The 18,746-nt window shown below is 35.6% G+C and overlaps 1 long non-coding RNA gene across 38 annotated transcripts in view; it reads right to left on the minus strand.

Annotated features, from left to right (window-relative positions):
* LOC141504332 (uncharacterized) overlaps window positions 1-18,746 on the minus strand; it is a 1,263,877-nt gene that overhangs the window by 452,243 nt on the left and 792,888 nt on the right. For all 38 annotated transcript variants that reach the window (XR_012473290.1, XR_012473291.1, XR_012473318.1 and 35 more), the window contains 2 exons: window positions 7,301-7,396; window positions 6,830-6,928 (listed from right to left, as the gene is read on the minus strand). This is a non-coding gene — a long non-coding RNA (uncharacterized LOC141504332). The remainder of the gene's footprint in view (window positions 1-6,829; window positions 6,929-7,300; window positions 7,397-18,746) is intronic.

Below are 18,746 nucleotides of genomic sequence, written 5' to 3' on the forward strand. Positions count from 1 at the left end.
TCCATTTAAGTCCTACAATGGCCATATGAGGAAGGTACTGTTATCCCCATTTCACAGATGAGGAAAACCAAACTCTCTGAGAAATTGTTTTCTTCACTAGTGCCAAGTCACCGTTTTATAAAGCTATTAAACACTAGAGTGTGCAGAGTACTTTACAATTGTTATCTCATTACATCTTCACAAAAACCCTGAGAGATGGATATTATTCATCCTATTTTATAGATTAGGAAATTAAAGAAAATAGAGGCTAAGTAACTTTTTCAGGGTCATTCAGCTAGTAAAAGTTTTAGTTAAGATCTGAACTCAGGTCTTTCTAACTAAGTTGAATGATCTATCACCTAATGGTTTCTCATCATTTATTAAATGCTTGCTGTACATAAGGCATTATGGCAGATGCTGAGGGTACAGAAACCAAAACAATATGATGCCATGACTCAGAGACCATACTTCGGGCAGTAATATAGCAAGGAAGTATCACAAATAGGATTCAAATACAGATCTTTCTCTCTTCAAGTCTTAGCCAGTATACTACTATCATACGTTATCTCAGGCAAGTAAAGGAATCCCAGAATGTCAAAAACTGGAAAGGGCCTAAGAAGTTAATTGGTGTAACCTGTCATTTCATTATTTACAGATTAGGAAATGGAGGTCCAGAGAGAAAACACAACCTTATAGAACTACTAAGTGTTAATGGCATTACTGGAACCCAGGTCTTCTTTCCCCAAATCTAAAGTTCTTCCTAGCATACTCCTCTGTAAAATGAGGATAATACAATTTGCACTACTTGCCTCATGAGGTTACTGTGAAAACCAGACATAGAAAGGCATTTGTAGCTACAATTATTGTAAAGTTTTTAAGTTATATCCTAGTATAGAAGTAGGAGCTATTGTTATTGTCAGAGTATATAGAAAAAAATCAGTAATTATGAAAAGGGTTGATAATGGCGCCTATAAGAGAACTGGAATTATTTGTCACAAGAGGAGTAGAATGGTTTAATAACACTTTTCAAGGTCATGACAATATCCCTTATAAAGGATAGTGATTAGCTCATCTTTACTTTTCACTGAAGATTAAACAAGGAAAACTGATTTTAAATTGTAGCAGAAGATATTCAAGCAAGAAAGAAAATTTAAAAATGTGTAGATCCCATTGAAAAGCTATTCATGACTCTCTATAACCTACAGAAAAACATTAAAAAAAAATGCAGTTCTACAATTTTAGTTTGGTGTTCAAGGCCCGTTCTCCAAAATCTGAATCAAATCTAGTTCTACAATCTTATCACTAACTCTTCAGTGATAGGACTCTTCAGTTCAGTCAAAAGTGGTAGCTAAACATGTTATTTGCTTTTGGACCATTGGTTTGAACTATTTGTTCACAGAACTCCTTCTGTCTAAAATTTCCTTTCCACACCTTTCTGTTTATCTAAATCTTATTCTTGTCTTCTTTCTGCAAGACTTTGGCTCAAGTCTTAACTCATTTGTCAAGTTGTTCTTGGTATCTACTCTTGATAATTAGATAAACTATTGAAGTTTTATAAGGGTTATTATTGTTTCTACTCATTTGCTACATAATATATCCTATTTTGAATTGTTATCTATGTAAAAATTTAGCAACCTCTCTGGGGCTATCTTCCTAATTTCCATTTGTACTGACAAATCAATGTCCAGAAGATAGTATACTACTTCTATTCAGTGTTCTAGGGATAGCACTATTAATTATCAGTCAGACTTAATTTGCTTTTAGAAAGATACTTACAAACAGTTTTAGCAAAGACTTCCCCTTTAATCTTTTATCCAGTGATGTTGACCTCTTGGTTGGTCCACAAACAAGACACTCCATTTTTCAGTTCTGGACATTTTTCTCAGGCTATCCTCCCATGATTGGAATGTTCTTTTCCTCCACCTCTCAGACTCCTCATTTCCTTGGCTTTCTTGAAGTCTTAACTAAGGGGCAGCTAGGTGGCTCAGTGAATAGAGCACGGCCCTGGGGTCAGGAGCACCTGAGTTCAAATCTGGTCTCAGACACTTAATAGTGACTTAGCTGTGTGACCTTGGGCAAGTGATTTAACTCCAGTGGCCTTGCAAAAAAAATGTCTCAAGTAAAATTCTGTCTTCCCCAACTTTTAATTCTTCTGCCTTCTCTCTGCTAATTATTTCCTTTTTATCAATGTATGTAGTTTGCTTTGTATATATTTGTTTGCAAATTTGTCTCTCCTATTAGGATGCAAGTTCCTTGAGGGCAGGAATTATCTTTTGTCTCTTCTTACATGTCCAGAATTTAGCACAGTGGGAACCCAGTAGGCACTTAATAAATGTTTAATGATTAATTGATTTCTCCTTGCACACACTGGTAAGTGTGGACTCAGATTTAAAGAGCAGATATGGCATAAGGGTATACCTGTAAGTTCTTTTAACTGAAAATTCTTTTTTATTTCCCTCAAGGTCTTCATTATATTTCCCTTAGAGCTAGCTCCCTGATGAGCTCTGAGAATTAGAGCCCTTATAGAATCTTGAAAATGCTTTTCCTTGATAGGTCTATTTTGACTCAGTATGTCAAGTTCCTAATGCAGACACTGTTTCCTGTCACTGCTCCTTCTAGCTCTGGTGGACACTGCTACCAATGAGAATTCCAGAACTTCTAATCGTTTGAAGTTCACAAGATCATCACATAGTTAATGGAGCAAGTGGTGGTAGAGAGAGAAACTTATTTCTTCTCTCTCCACCCTACTCCAGGTCAATTCCCTATTGAGAATCTTTCCTTAAGACATTCAACTACCTCTCAATTGACTTGGGACTGGATTATGCAATATGAAGAGACTTAGTTTCATTACAGTATCTGATTCTTTCAGTCCATCACATATTTTCTTCTTGATTCCTTGAAATCAACTTCTTGAAAGTGTTCTACTTTCATTCAATGATCCAAAGCTTTTATGGTTCTTTTAAAATCAGTAAGATGTTATTCTCTTTTAATTTATATTATATTGATTGATTAGTTTAATTCAGATGTCTATACCTTCTGAAATTACATAGAAGATAGAAGATAGAAACCCCACCCTTATATATAAATCTCCAACTAATCTCTAATAAGGATGTAACCATTGAAGGGGAGGGGTTGACATCTTTTCAAAACATTAAAGAATTTCAGAGTTAAAAAAGACTTCAGTATTCATCTAATTCAAAGCTTGTATGGTAACTTGAATACTGACTTGGTAAGTGATAGGAGCTAGTTTTAAATCATGCCTTTGATATTGAAACTGTGTGATCTTAGAAAAGTCACTTAATCTCCATGTGTTTCAATTTTCTCCTTCTCTATAAAACATGTGGTTTGAACTAGGTAATTTCTGAGAACCCTGCTGTCTCTAGAACCATGCTATTTTACTATTTTTACCTGAAAAAGAATTCTTTCCATAGCATTCATTGCAGGTAATCAAGTCCTTGCCTGAAGATCTCCAATGAAGGGTGATCTCCTGAGGCCTCCCATTCTATTTCTGGATGGATATCACTCACTATTAGATGGTTTTGGGTTTTGGCAGGCCAACATTTGACTCTTTGCAACTTCCATCCATTGCTTCTAGCTCTGCTACCCAGGGTTAAGGAGAACAAGTTTAATTCTCTCTCTTCTTTCGATATTTTCAAATACTTTAAGACAGTTCCTCCCCCCACCCCAAACCTTCTTTTCTCTAAACATTCCTAATTTCTTCAACCAATTCTCATATACAGTTAGAGATTTTTTTTTTATCATCTTACTGACCTTCTAGGGATTTTCTCCAACCTTTACATATTCTTCATTAAACATGGGGAATAGAAAATAAATGCTCCAGAAATGGACTATCCAGGATAGACTTTTAAATTTCCATATTTCCAGAAGGGAGAGGAGCCTGGTAACACATAGTTTAGAGCACTGGATTTGGAATCAGGAAGACTCATATTCAAGAGTTCAAATCCAGCCTTAGACACTAGTTGACCCTGCATAAGTCACTTAACCTTGTTTACCTCAGTTCCCCATCTGTAAAGTGAACTGGAGAAGGAAAGCCAAACCACTTTTTGACAAGAAATCCCCAAATGGGATCACAAAAATCAGATAATACTGAACAACATTCCAAGTATAAAGAGTATGCCATACAAATACTGACACATCAATCAACAAATATTTAATAAGTGCCTATTATGCACATTATACTGTGTTAAGCCAATTTCATTGAAATGGATATTCCATTATTTACATCCATTTTAGATGTTTTCCCTTTTTTCCTTTTTTTTTTTTAGTTTTTTTGCAAGGCAATGGGGTTAAGTGGCTTGCCCAAGGCCACACAGCTAGGTAATTATTGAGTGTCTGAGGCTGGATTTGAACTCAGGTACTCCTGACTCCAGGGCTGGTGCTCTATCCACTGTACCACCTAGCTGCCCCAATTTTTTTCCTTTTATACTTCTATGACTAAGATCTGGAGCTCTCACCCCCTCCTTTCCAAAGCTCCATCTCCAGCTTTCATCATCCTTTCGAGTACTAGTTCCACCACAGTTATCCATTTGATCTTGACATTTCCCCAAACTATTTCGTTTTCCTGATTAATAACTGAAATTCCTTTATCTGATCAGAATTTGTTATTATATAATCTTTTGCTATGCTTTATTCTTCTTTAATCTGGTCTTTGTCCTCAACAGGACTACACTCCCTCCATTCTTCATTATTTAACTTCTATCTCTCAGGTTTGTTGTGAAACTCAAATGATATATTTGTAAAGTGTTTATCAATGTACCTGGCTCATGGTAGGTATTATATAAGTGGTCGATGTTATTACTACTTTACTAGGATATCATTCCTCCTCTGGATATAATGTCCTCCATTTTCAATCTCAACTCCTTAGTAAATCAGTTCATCTTTAAATTAACTGATTCTCTTGAATTCCTTGCTATTGCTACTTCTGCTTTCAAGTTCCAATCTTGGGGATACACTGCACTCTGCTTCATCCACCCCAAGCTAACATTCTGCTCAGTGCAACTGAATGAAGTCATATAGCTGTGCTGATTGTATCCATTCCACTTACTTTTGTAGTGATCTTGAACTGGATTCAAACTGAACCATTATAAAGCAACTGTGATTGATACTGAATTTGAATAAGACACTCAGAAGGACATCTTATTAATCCTCCTAAACAATTCTTTGGTCCCATCTCCATAATGGCTGCTCCAAACCTTCTAGTCTTTCCACAAACCTTCCAATCCGTCATTCAACAAATATGTATTAAGTGTGAACTCCATGATAATCTCTATGATGAGTGGAGATAGTTAAGGAAGGAGCAAAAGCATGGTTCCTACTTTCAACAACTGGGTAGCTAAGTGCTAAAGTAGATATAGTGCTGGACCTGGAGTCAGGAAGACTCATCTTCCTGAATTCAAATATGGCTTCAGAATCTGAGCACAGCTTAACTCCATTTGCCTCAGTTTCCTCACTCAGCAGAATAAATTAGAGAAGGAAAACCACTCCAGGAATTTTACCCAAAAAAACTCCAAATGAGGTCACAAAGGGTTGGCTACAACTGAAAAGTGACTGAACATAAACAACATTCTCAAGAAGTTCAGATTATAATGGATAAAACATATCCCTAAAATGTAAGGATCTCTCAATCTTTGTGTGTTTTGTGTGTGTGTGTGTGTGTGTGTGTGTGTGTGTGTGTGTGTGTGTCTTCATCTAAATGAAGGGCACTCTTTGGTGGAAGGCACTTGTGGGGGAAGAAAAAAGAATGTAGAAGGTGAAGTAGAAGGTATAATTTGTTAGGTTAGATGTGAACTGAGTCTTGCAAGAAGCCAGAAAATGAGAAAAGAACACTCAAGGGATGAGGGAAAAACCATTGAAAAGGAAGAAAACAGAATAGAGAGTAAAAAAATATCAGGAAGGTCAGAGTCAGCAAAGTACAGTTACTTGAAGAGAAGTAAAGTGTAAGAACAATGGATATTTGATATTTGATTCTGAAGATTATAGAGAGTCACTGAAATTTATTGTAATTAATAATCCACCAAAGGCTGTGAGACATGCAAGACCCACAACCTTTAGTAAAATCACTTTGGCAGCTAAGGAGAAGATAGATTGGAGTGGTGAGAGATTGAGGGAGAGATACCAACATCTATTGGAAAAGTCCAAGTATGAGGTAATGAGTACCTGCATCAGGTGAAAGATGCTAAGGTGCCAAGAAGATGTTGACCTCTGTTGGTAGAGAGATCCAGTATCTGGACATTTCTTACCCCAATGAAATGACAAGTTCAATTTCAGGTCTTAAGTGCATACTATTCCACCCCTATCCATATTAGATTGTAAGTTCTTGAGTTCAGGGGCAGTTTAATTTTTGTCTTTATATGTCTAACTCTTAAAACAATGCCTGTCACAAAATAAGTACTTGCTAAATCCTGATTGATAGAATATTTTATAGAAATCACAGCCACCCAAACCTCCTTAATAGACAATGTTCAAGATTTTCTATACCTAAAAAAACAAAACTAAGCAAAAAACAATACCAAAAGCTACCCAAAGTCATCACCCAATGCTCCATGTCTTCATGTTTAAGTCTCTTTAGATTTCACTAAGCTAGGCCTTGGATGACAAACACAATTGAATTCATCAAGCCCATGTTCAAAGCTTTTCCATCTTCGTAGGACCTATGATAGCTTATGCTTTACTGATACAATTTTTAAGAATCCATGGTCTACTTCATAGGAGGATGAAGCATAAAAATTTAGTGTAGGGGTCCTACACCCAGGAAATGTACAATATATGTCTGAGAGAATGAACATTCTGATGAGAATAAATTCAAAGGCAAACAATGAACTCTCCTTACCTGCAGATAAGATTGGAATGATCAAAGTACTGTTTTTTTCATGGAGCCAGGATGACTTAAATGACATGTCTTGATTGCCTTCATTCCTAGGTCACTGTGCTGCAAAGTGAATATTGTACATGGTCACATCAGAAAATCATTATTCTTGGTTGAAATTGGCTTTGTTATTTTTTTCTTTCCCTACTTTTTAGCTTGCTTCAGCAGTTGATCTAAGCAGAAATGAGGAAGAGAAAGGAGAAACTGAGGTCTATGATCTCCTTTAATGATTTTTGGCATGACTCAAGTGATACATACACACACACATATGTATATGTATTTATGACATTGTCCATGAGTCTATTTTTAGTCACTACTGAAAGCAATTATGGAAACTTCCCAACACCAATGACTTTGTAACATATATATTATACTGGGCATTCTCTGATATGTCCCTTTTTAGTAAGCTTGTGGGATTTACAGGACTATTTTTACCTTGTCTTTGAAGGACTATAGACATGCCAGTATAAAAGATCTCCATAGGGTATACTTCATTATGAAACACCAAAAGTTTCTCTCTTCAATACAGCCCTAGAGAGGGAGAGACAGAGTAAGCTAGGAGAGATTGGTTGGAACTGGCAAGCATACAGTCTTGAGATTTACAGTTTGCAATTCTCCATGGGCCAGAATACTGCTAGTACCAAATGATTTAATTCATAATAAAAAACAGAGGGTATAATATGTTCTACAGATTTTTCAAAAAGAAAAAAAAGATACTACGAGCACGGGGCTTGGCCTTGGCTTTTATGAGCACTGAGGCAAATGATCTAGCTATTCATTTAAATAGGAAAGACAAATTCCACTGCCCAATAAATCTCCCTTGTTGGACCTAAATCCTCATCCATTTTGAAAACTGAGAATGGTGACTTAATAGGTTCATTCTGTGGATGAAAACTTTTTGTTTTGTTTTGTTTTCATTTAAAAATAAGGACAATTTGACACTATCTTAGAGACCTGCAGCTGTTTTGTGTTCAGAATAATTTCTAAAGTATTCCTAATGCCTTCTGATGTGGCAAGATAGATGCTCTTTATAGATATCAGAATAGATCATAGTCTTGATTAACCATTGTTCCTACTGAAGAATCTACCATCTTTAGGATCATGGGATTGTCATCCTTCTAGTTCATTTCCTTCATTTTACTGCTGAGCTAATTGAGACCCAGGAAACAGAAGGGACTTACCCAATATCATAGTGGTAGTAAAATTCTTAAAAGGTATGAGTGAAAAATAATGACTTACAAGGAAAAAGTTAGTGAATACTGATCCCACAACCTCTAAGACTCCCAAACATACAAGATGCCTTTACTGGGATGTGGGTTTGTATATCAAAGGTAATTGTTGTTTGTGCCTCATTCTCCAAGAGACCTTGACATCAGAGAGGTGATATCAGAGACATCATGACCTGCAGGTGAAGTGTATTTAAGTGAGGCAGAGTTGTGTCAAATCACCAGTCTCTCTTTCTTGTCTGAGCCATCTAGATTCTGTGACAAGATGTAGATCAGGAAAACTGGAGATGGTTCTGGATGCTGTGGAAGACCTTGGCCTTTTAACTAAGGTCTTTCCCAGGTGTCAGCATGTCTTAGGCAATGACCATTCAGGGATCAAAGCAAGGTAAGAGATGTGGCAAAGAATGGTTTCTTCTACCTAGTTAAAAAAATAATCCGGGAGTCAAAGACCCATGACACAAAAAAAGAATAAGAATGTAGAGTGAGCATCGTTTCTTAAGGTCTTCAAGTTCCTCTGTTAGAAGATATGTTCAGTGATCCTAAGTAAGAGGTTGTCTAAAACGGAACTGGGGTTGAAAAGCTGATAAAGAGTACATACTTATATACTTTCAAGGAGTACCTTTCCCTAGCAAGTAATTTACCTGAAAGCCTGTACCAGAGGTCATCTCCCTTAAAGAAATTCCTTATTGGCTCGTGCGGGATGAGCTGTATTTGTCGTCTTCCTAAATCATATTGCCCAAGTCAATTCCTGCTCTACCATACTCACAAAGCTATGAACTTGCCCTAAAGTTCCGGTTCCTATCTCCAACTACCTCTTATATAGTTTTACTGTATACCCTATCAGCACCTCAAACTAAATCAATTTAAAATGTAAAATGTGGAATAATCTTATTATTTCTGCTTCTAACCTTTTCTCAATTTCTCTTCCTGTTGATGGCATTATCACCTTCCCATTAATTCAGGCATGTAAACTTTATCTTTTCATCTCTTTCTTTTTCATCATCTCAATAGGCAAAATCTATCTCTTCCTTTCCAATTCCTAATACCATTCTGATTGTCAAACCTCTACCCAGAAAATATTCAGGCCTTCTCTTCTTATGCTAACCCAGGATATATTGAAACCATGGCAGGGAAAGTCATAAAGTGAAAGGGATAACTATACAACTTAAATATGATCACTTGCATAATGAAACATATAAATGAGAGATTCAAGTGTAGGGAACAGGGTGCAGTTATAGTTAATGGAATCAGAAAAATCTTTATGACAGAGTACCTAGAATGGATAGGTGGTGCAGTAGATAGACTAGAATCAGGAAGATTCATCCTGAGGTCAAATCTGGCCTCAGACACTTAGAAACTACGTGACCCTAGACTAGTTACTTAATCCTGTTTGCCTCAATTTATTCATCTTAAAATGATCCTAGAGATAAGGAAATTGTAAACTGCTCCAATATTTCTGTCAAGAAAAAACTCAAATAGCATCACCAGAGTCAGATATGACTAAGTAACAACACCAAAAGCATCTAGAATTCACTTTTCTATAGTGTGAATTTTATGTTCACTTTTTCCATGCAATTTCCATCAATGTTCAATTGTCTCTCAATGGTTTTTTTTTTTGGTCCAAGTGGCATTATCTAACAATTCCCATGGTTCCAGAGAAAAGTCACCAAGTCTGTTAGCTTACTTTTGCTATCCCATAGGTAAGAACCTTCTGAAAATGACAATAATGAAGATTGGGAAGGAGAGAGAAGGGAAAAAAATAGTGAGACCTTGCATTCATCTGTTTCTATTTTAAAGTTCAATAGCTGACTTTCTACTTTGTAGATTAACTTTGAGAAGTTGTGGCAGGACTGTTTCCTTTTTAACCCTTTTGTTTACCTACCCTACTAATTTACTTTATTTGAAAGACAGAGGCAGAAAGGAAAGGTTTTTGGGAAAGGGAAGAGGATGCTTCTTGGCTAAGTGACTCCTCAGATCCTAATCTGACTAGAATTGGAAAGGAAGAGATAGACTTTGCCTCTTGAGATGATGAAAAAGAAAGAGATGGAAAGATAAAAGCTCCCCCCACCCCCATCACAGCATAGGTTCCTGAAGACATCAAATCTAAAAGGCTTTAAGCACAGGGTCATCAACTAACTCTAGTCTTACTGACCAAGGTTCATCCAAAGTGACGAATATTTTGCTCACAATTTGCAATTCTCAAAGACAAAACTGGAGAGATGTTGACATCTCTATCAGTGGAGGGACAGACTACATTTACTAAATTACAGGTTGCTAAAGTATTGAGGAGGCTGCAATTCAGTTACTGGTAATGCTCCCTTCCCTCTTGCTTCCCAGGTAGATTTCCTCAATAGGGAAATTATTTTTACCTGAAATTGTCTGCCCTAATTTTTTTCCCATTCAGATTAAGAAATCATGAGGAGGGGGAAGGAAAGGAGTGGAGAAAAAGAGGAGGACTCAGTATTTTTTCCCCTAGATCTTTCCTAAGTCTACATGTCACAGCTTTATTTTTTTAATCTGAAATTCAAACTCCCAGAGCAACATTTACATACTTATCCACATGTGAGCATACAAAAAGTCCATTCGGAGGCTAGAGTGGCATGATTTCCCAATGCTAATTATTGGTGTTGGGCTTACATACTAAGCTCACGTAGCACATCTCATAGTAGGATAATAATGACAGGTTTCAGCCAATCCTTCTGTTTTCTAGTTTGTCTAAAGGGAACCGCCTACCCAGACGCCAGCTCCAAAAGTCTGATTGCTTACTGCTGGAAAGTCTTTACTTGAAGAACATCAATTTTCAATAGAAAGCGATCCCCTTTCTTTTCCCTCAGTTTAACCTTACAACATTATAATTTCAGATCATATGTAAATTTCATTATATGTCTTATATAATACATTAAAGTTTCAAATGTTCTATGTAGTTTGCTCACAATTATCTGTGCTGCAGGAGAAGAGAGACAAAAGATAATGCCAAACAACAGCCAGGTCCTAAGTCATTTATATTTGCTTTTGGATAGCAACCAGGATATAAATTTAGCCAGGACTCACAATCATTTATGATTTGTTGTTGTGTCATTTAAGTCTTGTCTAACCCTCCGTGACCCCATTTGGAGTTTTCTTGGCAAAGATACTGGAGTGGTTTGCCATTTCCTTCCCCAGCTCATTTCTATCCTCAGTTCATTTTACAGATGAGGAAACTGAGACAAATAGGGAAGTGACTTTCCCAGGTTCACACAATTAAGTTTCTGGTCAGATTTGAAATCAAGAAGATGAGTTTTTCTGTCATCAGGCCCAGTCCCTCTACTACACTCAAAAGCTTCCCTATCCCCCCACCCCCACTCCCTCTACCCCATCCTCCCACCCTGTTTTAATATAAAGCTAAGAGTCCAGGGTTTGACTGGACAGGAGGAAGAGATGGTCTTAGAGGTCTCAGAATTTTACTTTTGGAAGGGAACTTCAAGGCCATCATAACCTAACTCACTAATTTTACAATGAGGCTCAGAGAGTTGCAGTGATTTGCTCAAAGGCACACAGCTAATTAAAGACAAAGTTGGGACTAGAATCCAAGTCTCTCAACTCTTAGCCAAAGAGCTCTTTTCATTAAAACTCAAATACAGCCTGGGTTGTCATAGATAGTTCATTAAAGTGGAAAATACCTCAATAGATGATAAAGAATGAGCTCTTCACAGATCCAGTTTTTTAAAAAAGCTATTTGAGAATATAACAATACATTTAGTCTGATAAGGGTGGAAATTGGGGTGACTATTTTATTTTAGCATTGAAAATCCAAACTGACAGTTTTCAATTTTCTGCACTGAAATTTAGTTTCAATATATGATCTGCTCCCTAAAGTCTCATATCTAATGATCTTCCTTATTGCATTTCATGACATGCTTTTGACTGATCGAATATATAGAAGTTTATAAGAAAAAAATCTTTTGAGATATTAAAATTGGATTTCTTGCAACTGAACAGGGTAGTAATTAGTGAAAATGTTTCACTCATTAGTATCAGAACCAATTTCACTTGGGCTTTTGCCATTCTGATCTGAATATCTGGATAATAGCTTCAGCTTTCAAAGTTAATGCAAGGGCACAAACCAGACAGAAGACTAGTTCTCAAAATCAGGACTGAAGGGATTAACACTCAGTTTGAAATATTGAAAGTGATTCCTCATTTTCATTGCCAGTGGAGACAAATCTACATTACCCAAGAATGCTGTTGGGCAATACAGTTGGCCAGAGTGGATTCTATATCCCCAAACAGGTTTAATTTATGTCCGTGAATCCAGGTTGATGTTCAGTCAATTATGTTCCCCCACCCCCCAAACTGCTGTTGCCTGGCCGACGTTAAGGATAAGTGCCTGTTGGAACAATTTGTAAATGGGTTTTGTGGAAAGCCATAAATCCCGAGTTTGGTGAGTGCCATTTTTAAAGGTACCTTGTGAATTGATTGAAAACCAGTACAGGAAACTGGAAAGAAGTAATTCTGAGAATTACTTAGGACAGCTCAGTTCCCTGAATGAAACTATGGCCAAGAAGGATGCAAGGTAAGAAGGTGTTAATGATATCAGGATTGTGCCAGATAGAAAATGGTGGGAGAGGGATGAGAAAATTTGTATCAATGGGTAAAAATAGAATCATTTTCCCTAGATGTCTTAATATATTTTCTGATGGAAAGATGAATTTTTTTCAATCAATGAAACAACATTTATTAAACATCTACAATATGCCAGGCACTATGGTAGATAGTGGAAATAGAATAAGGAGTAAAACAATTCCTACTTCTAAGCATTTTATATTAATAGGGGAGAGAAATAGCCACACATATATGAAATGTCACACACACATATATGTATCAGCATAAATAAAAATAAATACACAAATAGTTCAAATACATGTAGTCTGAATGAAGTTCACTGGCAGTTGGAGGGATCAGGAATATTTTTATTTTAATTTTTTTACCTTCATTTGTTCTTAATTTAAAATTTTCCACTTCCTGTACATGGATTTGAATCTCAACCTGTAACCACCATCTCAGGGGTATAAACTGGACACTAAAGTTGTTGATTGCTCTTTCTCCAGTTTATCTTAGCTGGCCATTTATTGACTCATTCTTTACCTTGTTCTCCTGTTTCCACTCAGTTTTGCCTTTTGAATTTCACATTTTTCATGTCTTTCTAATAATCTTAAAGAAAAATAATATTTTGATAGTATTTCCTGGTTGGATGATGATTTATCTCAGTTGGTCTTCAAGAAACATGAGAGATAAGTAATAGAAATATTATAAGTCCTATTTTACCTGGAGAAACTGAAGCTCAAGGATGAAAAGTGACTTACTAAAGTCACACAACTAATAAGGGTCAGAATCAGGACTTGAAACCAAGTTCTTGAAACCCACAAAGCTGTTTTTCATCCTGTGTTTCTTTCCCCAAAGTGACACTTAACCAAAAAAGCTAATTCTCTCCTTCAGAAAAAAAAAACAAATACCATGAGCATTAATTTTTTTTTCAGAAAATTGCCTTCTCTTTTCTTCAAGCATATTTGCTTCACCTTTAATCAATATAATTAGACAGCAAGGTGTTTCACTTAATGAATTTTCCAACTGATTAAAAGATCCCTTTAATCACCAAATTTTATTTGTTTTGACCATTTTTTGATGAGTTTTTTTCTGGAAAATTCTCAGCCTACTTAGGTAGAGAAGATGAAACACAACTTTTTCTTGAGGTGCCATGGTCATGTTCTGGGCCAGAAAATAGTAAATTCCTCAGGAACAATGAAGTTCTATGGTCCATTTGCTAATTTGATGACTGGCCCTAGAGAGTTGACCTTTAGTTCTTAGGTCTGCATTTTATAGTTTTATGGTATCTTCCCTTGATGTCAAATTTTGCAGTTGTGTGATGAAGGCCTTTAACAGCCCCCCCCCACCCCTTACCAACTGCATCTAATTTGCTATTTCTAATCTTTTGTGGTCTGGAAAACCAAATATTCTAGCTTCTGAGAAAGGAATCAAGGAGGTTTAGGGGTAGGGAGTGAATCTGAAGGCTTGAGTATGAATTCTGGTTCTAATATTTCTTACCAATTGTGACTAGCCAGGCAACCACACTAAGCATTAGTTCTCACATCTTTCTAAAGGATATAATAATATTTATACTTCATACTAAGTGGGATTATTGTAAAGAGAGTACTGGATAAACCTTTAAACTCTCTATAAATGTCAGTTTCAAAAAGTAAAAATTTACTTAAAGAGTAACTATACTTACCAGTTAAGACAGTGCTTGTTACATGGTAGATTCTTTTTTAAAAATTTATTTTAGGTTTTTTTTTTTTTTTTTTGCAAGGCAATGGGTTTAAGTGGCTTGCCCAAGGCCACACAGCTAGGTAATTATTAAGTGTCTAAGGCCGGATTTGAACTCTGGTACTCCTGACTCCAGGGCTGGTGCTCTATCCACTGCGCCACCTAGCCACCCCTCTGGTTTACTCTTAATAAGTATTTATTGATAATAATAATGATAATAATGATAATCTCAGTTCCCATGGAAATCAATGGTCATCTTTATGCAGGTAATTGTCACATTCATTTGTCTAGTCCTAAAACTCTTCTGTGGTCCAGTCTCAAATCTACAATTGCCTTCTATACATCATGGATTGGACGGTCTATAGACATCTTATGCTCAACATGTTCAAACTGGAACTCATATTTTCCCAAACCTTTTCCTCTTCCTAACTTCCCTAATATTGTCCAGAATAACATCATTCTACTCATTTACCAGTATTGCAACCTAGCTGTCATGTCAATTTTAACTTTCTTTCTTCCCTCCTCTCCCATATGCAATCAATTTCCAAGACTGGCTGCCATTTCTACTTTTATATCATCTCTCCTATATTTCTCCTTCTTTCCTCTGTTACTACAATTACTCTGGTACAAACCTTTATCACATCATGCTTTTGTCTATTATAATACTTCAAGCCCCTATTCATTCCATTCCAATCTCTAACCTTTAGTCAAATTCATCTTCTTAAAATACAAATCTGGTTATGTCTTTGCCCTTTTCCCCAGACCCATTCCATTAACTTTATTAACTCCCTATTGGTTGCAAGATCACATATAAAATCCTATTTGACTTTTAATGTATTTAATTAGTGCATTGAACTAGTGCATTGTACTAGTGAACTAGTGAATTAGTGCATTGGTACTTTTTAAACTGAGTCTTTCTTATCTTTCCAGTCTTCTTAAAATTTACACTCCCCACTTCTTATTATAGATATACTTAAAATATGGAAAGACCTGCATGAAATAATGAAGAGTGAAATGAACAGAACCAAGAAAATATAGTATGCAGTAATAGCAATATTCTTTCAAGAATGATTTTGAATGACTGGGTTATTTTATTATTATATGTACCCATTAATTATAAAAGTTATATGAGGAAAACACTATCTGTATACAAAGAAAGAATTGATAAATAGAAGCATGTTCAGAATTTCATATATATGTAAATATATAAGTAGATCAGTAGACAGATAAATAGATGATAGATGTACAGATAGATGGTCAGATAGACAGGGTGAAGAAGGAAGAAAAATAAAGAAATTTACATTATAACTTGTATATTTAAAAAGAATAGCAAGTACATAGTAGATTTGTAGTTTTATATACAATCATCTTTTTATTATCTCTGTCATGGAAATGCTTGTTTTATTCCATAAATTAAAAATAAAATAAAAATTTTAAAATATGAACATATGCGTGCCTCTTATGGGAGGTCTAATTATTAACTCATTTCCCATGATACCCTCTCCAAATGAATCCACTCTTGTAACAAAGAAAAATGGAAGCAAAATCTAACAGATAATGAATTTATCTGCTTGTATATACAATATTCTGTACTCAGAAGGCCTCACTTCTCTACCAACAGATTTCTCCTATTTTCCCTGAAATCTTTTTTTTTGCAATTAATCTAAGTTCACTAGTTAGAAATATAAGTGTAGTTTACATGTGAACTATTAGAGTCAGTCCTAGCACATAATAGGTGCTTGACTCTAAAGATCATTCTTTTGATTCTGTTCTCCTTTCTTTATATAAATTAATCTAATTCTTTTCATGATTCTTATTTACTCTTTCTAAGAGTACAATGCTGTATCATTATATTTTTCCCCACCATCTTTCAATCAATAGCAATAAAGATGATTTGTAAACGAACTTTTCCCTTCAATTGACTTTGTGTCCTTCCATCCTATAATATCTTAATATTATCAAACACAGGGCATTTGATTAATAGATATTATTGCCTCTCTAAATAACAACCACAGGTGTTTTGAAAATTTCACTGCATTCTATGGGTTTGATTTTAAAGGGACCACCCTGTAGCTGACAGTTTTGGAGAATGAACTGTTGGCTCAGAAGTCTGGTGGGACCAGCTTTAACTAAGCACCAACAACATGTTTTTGAAACAATCATGAATCTGGTTTTGGCTGTAGAATATAGAACACATTCTCAAGTACTCAAGTACTTATGCTTCTGTCTCCTAGATTTCCTTACCTCTCAGGGAAGCTACAAATCGTTTGCAGACATGATTTCACATCTAAATGAAAATAATCCTCAATAGAGGTTTGGATAATAAAAATTTTCAGTAAAACTTTAAATCCAGTATTAGAAATGATTAACTTGTATATTTAAAAAAAACACAGAAATGATAGAACCATTTCTTGTTAGCTTGACTTAACAGTTAACATTTATAAAGGAATCTATTTTGTGCCAGGCATTTTACAATTATCAGTTCTTTTGATCCTCACAACAACCCTGGGAGTCAAGGGTTATTATTATCCTCATTTTACAGATGAGGAAACTCAAGCAGAGATTAAGTGACTTGCCCAGGGTCATTGGGCTAGTAAGAGTCTGATCTCATATTTGAACTCAGATCTTCCTGACTTCAGGATGGAAGTTTTACTTGCTGTGCTATAATAACTATTGGTATTTGTGTTAAATTAGCTGGTGCAATGATCCACCCTAGACACAGAGCTAATGGCATCTGAACACAGATTGAAACACATTATTTTTCTATTTCTTTCACTTTATTTCTTCTCAGATTTTTATTTTAGTGGGGGGAGGGGGTTATGTTTACTCTTACAAGACTTTTAGTAATGTGTAAATAAATAAATAAATTAATTAATTAATAAAAATTAGCTGATGCAAGTTTGGTACAAGAGACAGAAAAAACTGATTTTAGTGTCCCAAATGAAAGACTGGCTCTGAAAAGGAAAAGAACTGTTTAAAAAGTCTGAAGCACCAGGCTGCTAAAGGGAGCATTACTGGGGTATATCCATAGAGTGGATCCTTCCATGGAAACCATGAAGCTGATTCTCCCCAGGGCTGGTCTCCAAAATCTATACAAGAGAGAGAGAGAGAGAGAGAGAGAGAGAGAGAGAGAGAGAGAGAGAGAGAGAGAGAGAGAGAGAGAGAGAGAGAGAGAGAGAGAGAGATTTTCCTGGTTTATATACTTTTGAGGAGTTTCTGACCAGAATGGCTACTCTGAACTGAAAACAGGGATGTAGATTAACAATCTAAGAGGAAATAGTAGCTGGTCTTGTCTCATGCTTCCAGCTTTTTTGCATTAAGGCTTTCCAAACTTTTCCCAATGTGATGCTACTCTCCTGATCTTAGATTTTTCCATAGAGAAGAGAAGATTATGAGATAGCTGTGAATTCTAGGGGGAGATAATAAATACTGACATTTACTTTTTTTTCCAATAAATTGCATTACCTCCCTATTACATTCAGGATCTCATATAAGCTCCTTTGTTTAATATTTAATGCCCTTCACAACTAGTGTTTAACCTAACTTTCCAGTCTGATTTTGACTCCCTTCCTCTCCCCACTCCCCATTCTATTTGGTCAGACAAATCTTCTTTCTGGCTGTTTCTCACACTCTAATATTTCTTCTGTCCAAAGGCACTAAAATGCCTCTGTAGCGATAGTTCTCTATGCTTAGAATATCTTCCCTCCTCACCTGTGTCTCAGAATCACTAGTTTAATTCAATAATCAATTGAAATGTCACCACCTATAAAAGGCATTTCCTAATTCCCTTAGGTAACTGGAACGTCCTGTACCCAATTTTATATGTATATTTTATATAAACTTATATGAGTATATGATGAGTCTTTAAATACAAGGTTGGCTTCTTAAGGGCAGGGACTACATATTTTGTCTCTGAATCCCTAGTGCATAGCATAATATTAAGAAAACTATCAGCATAATTGACTAAATTAACAGAAATCATATGATTATCTCAATTGAAGCTACAAAAGTTTTTGACAAAATACAGCATTTATTCCTATTAAAGATATTAGAGAACTAAGGAATAAATGATATTTTCCTTAAAATGATAGCAGTATCTATCTAAAACCATCAGCAAACATTACATGTAATAGAAATAAGCTAGAAGCACTCCCAATAAGATTGGAGTAAAACAAGAATGCCTATTATCACCACTATTATTCAATATTGCATTAGAAATGTTAACTTTAAAGAATCAAAAAATGAAAAGAATTGGAATAAGTAATGAGGAAACAAAACTCTCACTAGAATCCTAGAAAATCAACTAAAAAACTACTTGAAGCAATTTTAGCAAAGTTGCAGGATATAAAATAAAC

Source organism: Macrotis lagotis, chromosome 1 (genome assembly GCF_037893015.1).
Source record: "Macrotis lagotis isolate mMagLag1 chromosome 1, bilby.v1.9.chrom.fasta, whole genome shotgun sequence".
Classification (NCBI taxonomy): Eukaryota; Metazoa; Chordata; class Mammalia; order Peramelemorphia; family Peramelidae; genus Macrotis; species Macrotis lagotis.